Source organism: Eubalaena glacialis, chromosome 9 (assembly GCF_028564815.1).
Source record: "Eubalaena glacialis isolate mEubGla1 chromosome 9, mEubGla1.1.hap2.+ XY, whole genome shotgun sequence".
In the NCBI taxonomy this organism is placed as follows: domain Eukaryota; kingdom Metazoa; phylum Chordata; class Mammalia; order Artiodactyla; family Balaenidae; genus Eubalaena; species Eubalaena glacialis.
In genome coordinates this window covers 53,203,578-53,209,294 of record NC_083724.1, presented here as the reverse complement: position 1 = coordinate 53,209,294, position 5,717 = coordinate 53,203,578, and positions in this window count along the sequence as shown.

The following is a 5,717-nucleotide window of genomic DNA, read 5'->3' as shown; positions in this document are numbered from 1 at the left end:
TTCGGTGGGAAAGATTTTTCTCTAAAACAAAACAGATGTTTGACACATATATCCATGTTTAAAAATACTAATAGTCATTCAACCAAAACCAAATCCTTTGTATTAATACAGTCTTAAAATACCAAAATCTGGACTATCCCACGTGCCAGTGGGCAATGCCTCAAAGCTCTTTAAGGGCATTCAAAAACGATGTGGGGAAAATTAGGATGAAAAATATAAATCCTGCCACCATCACCAAGATAGGTCAGTTTAGCGCCTATCTGGACACTTGTATTGTTGCCTCTCAACTGTGTTACCCTTTTCAGTCCATTACACTGCACCAAGCTTCATGCTTCCATGTCCCCCTGCTTTGTAATAACCTGCTCTTGTCTCCTACAGGTCAACTCAGCCTGTCCCAAACCAAACTCATCCTCTTCCCCTCAAAATCTGCTTTTCTTCCCCATTCCCTATTCAGTCAAAGGCTCAGCCCATCTACGTCTACTTCCATATTCATGTTTCCCAGAGTTTCCTCCTCTCTCTTCCCACTCACCTCCCCATTCAAGGTAACCAATGTCCCTGACCTGGATTATTTCAAAAGCCTCCTAAGTTGTCTACCCTCTTCCGGTCTCTGCACATCCATCATATGCACTATAGCCTGGTTCATCTTTCTGAGGCATTGTCATGTCACATTCCTGCTCGAGAACTTTTGACAGCTTTCCATCCATTCCCAGAGAATAAAGTCCGCATTTCTTAGCTTGAGCCAAGACTCCCCCGACACACGTTCTAACTTGATCCAATTTATCTTCCCACCTTTATTTTCTACTGCTCCCTTTCATATGCCTTACTTTCCAGCCAACAGTTTTTTCTCTGTCTACTCCCCATTATTCATGCAACATATACCTCTATTCATATACCTCCTTTTCCCAGAGTTCCTTACTGACCACAAATATACATGTACCAATCATAACCCCCTTGAAGAGTCAATCCAAAAGCCACCTCCTTCCGCAAGACTTCTCTGCTGATCAAGTTTTATCTTCCTCCTCAGAGGACACGCATCAGTTGCTTTCTTGAATTGTAAGTATTTATGTGTATAATCTTATTTATTCTACTAGACTATAAGCTTTTATGGTTAAAATAGAATATTTAAATTATCTTTCATCTTCCAAGTTCCACATATAATGCCTTTCACATAACAGATGTTCTATGAATAGTTTTGGTTGAATAAACAAATAAATTATAAATTCAGATTTAAAGACCATTTATCAGATCATGGCTCAAAAATGCTTAGAATGGATAAGGCTCAAGATGTCTTTTGATATGAGCAGCCACAAAGCATAATGAAGGAAGAAAGGAAGTTGGAGCCATTAATGGGCATTCACTCACCAGCTATAGTAACTTTGGGGAAATGATTTAAGCCTCAGTCTTTTATCTGTACTACTTACTTTACAGAGTTGTAATATGGGTTATAAGAAAAACACCTGGGCCAGATTTGGATGCATAGTAAGTATTTAGTAAATGTTAGCGGCTGTGGTATTAATGACTTACTTACTGACTGCTTCCCTTCTGGTTCTCAAGTCAGCTGCAATCCACTCAACAGCAACATGGGTTTGGAGTTAACTGGCCACTTTCAGGCTTTCAGAGTGGGAAGTTCTCCCACCTCAAGTCAGCCACAGAGTTTTTCATCTGTGTGAGACCTGGGCCAAGTCTGTGTGTTCAGTTAGACCAGTCCCAGCATAACGTTGGTTGTTCCATTTGCCATATTCATTTATTACATCATCTCCTAATTGCAGCAAGACAGTTTATTGATGTTGCCCACTAAAAATTTAAGATGCAAAGATAGCCTATCATATATAGTCCAAACATTTGGAACATATTGGTCACTAATAATGTTGCTCTCCACCTGCCATAAAAAGGACTGTCAGGTCTTTTTCATATCCTTTTGTTGCTTTGAAACTTTTCCATGGAAAATATTTTTCAATGGCTTCTTTTCCTATTGATTCCAGATTTCGGTCCCTTTTAGTCATTGAAAGGTAAACAGCTTCCCCTGTGGATTGTTTAGTACAGCAGTTTTTCACACATTTTAGTTTTTTGTTTGTTTTTTACCAAAAAAATCTCAATACATAGAGCAGAAATGCAGGGTTGCTCTTGGTGAAGCTATGGGGGATCCTTCCCCCAGGCCATCTAAAAGCTGCTTAAGGGACTCCATGTAGCCTCCAAGGACTCATGCCAAACACCACTGGTCTAGGACAAACATTAGAATTGCTAGAAACCAGAGGAAAATGACATTCCTCCTCTCCCTTTTACAAGAAGAAAGCCAAAGTGATAGGTTGCTCAAAAACTCACCGTGGAAACACAATAAAAGCAGATGAGAATCCGTACCTCTGGAAGCCAGATCAATGTGCTTTTTCACTATTCCAAACTGCCACCCAATCAAAATCAAGTCTCCCTAGAAAAGAACTGTGTTGGAGATACCACAGACCACATATCACATATGCTATAATTCTTGGTACCATGTGAGCACCTGGCCCCGTGCAAAAGCAGATATACACACACACTGCTCTCAGTGTCCAAGACTGAGTCTGAGTCACTATATCTGTCTTTCAGATCTTATATTCTCCCATCTTTCTTGCCTACTCTTTTCTGATACCCACTGGTATGGCAGGAGAGAAGAAGAGGCATGAGTGGATGGGGGAAACACATGGGATCCTAATGTCAACTTCTTAGATGTCTCCAAGTCACCACCTTTCTAGAGGCACATTATTCTTTTGGATGTAAGTAAAGTTGACTTCAACCCTCATTCCTAGAACACAGTAGAAAGCCCAGCATTCCTCCCATTAACCCCAAGTCACCTCAGGCCCCAAGTTTCTGCTTCTGTGCAGTTCTCTCATTCTGTACTGGGTTTTGCTGGATACCTCACTTTATACCTGGCCTCACCACTGGCTCCAGGTTGTATACTTAAAAGACTCTGCTGAAGATTTCTAGCAAAGGAGAGAGGGTGAAGGTAAGATAATGTGCAGTGCAAAACTGCACAGTAAACAATGTAAACGTTAAGATTTAGATATTCCTATTCTTAAAAGTACTTCAACCACTTCCTTCTCATGGGAAATTGTACTCATTTTTTTTCCCCACTCAGGGGCCTCTTGCCATGCTTCTGGAACCCCTTTGCTTTTTTTTTTTTTTTTTAATTCCTTCTCACTTCTCCCTAGCTTAACCCCACAAACATCCCCAAACGCCTTTTCATTTCTTACACAGAATGAGCTAGCTCTCTCTTAATCCAACTGCTTCTTCAACCTACCTGTATCCTAAGGCAGCGGTTCTCAAACTTCCTGACTGAAATCCATAATAAAAAATACATTTTATATTGTGAACACACACACACACGCACACATTCACACACATATGATATATATACATCTATATACCAAAATTAAATTATATGTTTGTGTGTATGAGAATATATATATATATATATTCCCAAAAGTTTCATGGACCAATAGTTACTACTATGTACTCTGATATTTTCTATTCTCTTCTATTTCCTTTTGAAAAAATTACTGGTCACAATATACTAATAATTGATTTCAGGATTTAATCACTTAAAACCCACTGTCTTAGTCAGCTCAGGCTGCCATAACAAATTACCATAAACTGCGTGGCTTAAACAACAGTAATTTATTTCTCACAATTCCAGAAGTTGGGAAGTCCAAGAGCAAGATGCCAGCTGGTACATTTCCCCAGTAAGGGCCTACTTCCTGGCTTGTAGGTGACTGTCTTCTTTCTGCATCCTCACATGGCAGAGACAGAGAGAGACCTCCAGGCTCTCTTCCTCTTCTTACAAGGACACTAATTCCATCCTGGGGGCCTCACCATTATGACCCCATCTAAACCTAATCACCTCTCAAAGGCCCCACCTCCAAATACCATCCCATTGGACTCCATCCCATATGGACTTCAACATATGAACTTAAGGGGATGCATTCAGTCTATAATACCCTCAGTTTGGAAAACATTCCATGAAGGGCTATTCCTCCAGGATCCAAATGGCCCATCAAGGGGTTTTGCTGAGAAGCATAATTCCAATCTCATAAAACATGAAAATTACATCAGAAAAGCTTGACATATCCTCCCAACATAATCAATAGAGTGTAATTATAAAAATGTATGGGCTCTGGAATGAAAAATGGCTAGATTTAGATCTTTGCTTCAACTTGATAGCTTCTCTAAGTTTCAGTTATCTTTCAAGTATACTGATGCAATAATAGCTAATTCACAGGAATATTGTGAGGCTTAAACAAAATAAGGATATTATGTAAAATACCTAATGCAGCATTTCCCCACAAAGTAAGTACAGAACAAATGATGGCCATTATCATTATTATTATTCACAAATGCAAATGATATTTGAAGTATCTGCTTATTGAAATTATCTGTGCCACTGGTTGCTTTTATTAGCCTGTGCAGTTGGAATTTGGCTCCTGTCTGTGGTCTGCACCTCTCTGGCAAGATAATTCCACCATGTATGTTACAAGGGAGAATACAATAGTTAAATGTGAGAGGTAATTTGATTTTTTAATGTATTTCCAAAACTATCACAACATTTCATTGCTTAGAACCAGAATTAGGTATCCAGGCAAATTAGGAACTGAAAACACAACCCACTGGAAAACAAATAGAAAACATTTTAAATAACCTCCATGAAGGGACTTCCCTGGTGGTCCAGTGGTAAAGAATCCGCCTTGCAGTGCAGGGGACGTGGGTTTGATCCCTGGTCAGGGAACTAAGATCCCGCATGCCGTGGGACAACTAGGCCCATGTGCCACAACTACTGAGCTTGTGCGCCTCAACTAGAGCCTGCCTGACGCAAACTACAGAGCCCACGCGCTCTGGAACCCACGCACCACAACTACAGAGCCCACGTGCCCTGGAGCCTGCACGCCACAACTAGAGAAGAGAAAACCCGCACGCCACAACTAGAGAGAAGCCTGTGAGCCCCAGTGAAAGATCCCACATGCCTCAACAAAGATCCCACGTGCCACAACTAAGACCCAATGCAGCCAAAAATAAATTAAATAAATAAATAAATAAATAATAAATCTTAGGGAATAAAAACCTCCATGAACTTTCGCTTGGTTTCCTTTGTTCCCCCATCACCTCCCAGAATTTTTCCCCTTCTCTGAAGAAACAAAAGAATGGGATAAAAGCTACTTCCATGACTGCATTACTAAGTGATGTTAAGAGTGGCTTGTAGAGGCTATGGGTCAGCTATTTTGAAGCCAAGAACCCAAGGGCTTATAAAACAGAGTCTTCGAATCTCCTAAATTGGAGTGATACAGGGCAGGGCCAGATTAGCCCGAGCAGAGCCTGGATTCCTAATATGCTATTCTGATAATCAAAGCCTATGGCTTTTCCCATCATTGAACTGGAGACCCAACATCAGCAAGTAACTGAGAAGCTTGGAGATGAACCCATCTCAGTGCTGACATTCAATGTCATCACCCTCCGGAGCGCCACAATGGAGGATTCACCTGCCAATTCTTTGGGGTTCTTTCAGGTTTATCATTTCCTTTGGGAAACCTGGAGGGAACTTCACACTCTGCCATGTGTACATCAGAAACAAAAGTGGTTTGTTTGTTCTGTCTTTAGTTACAGAATCTGTAACTCACAGCCCTGTAAAAAGGAATATCAATAAAATGGGGCATTTTTTATCTTGTTTCTTTGTCCCGATCATAAAACTCCTT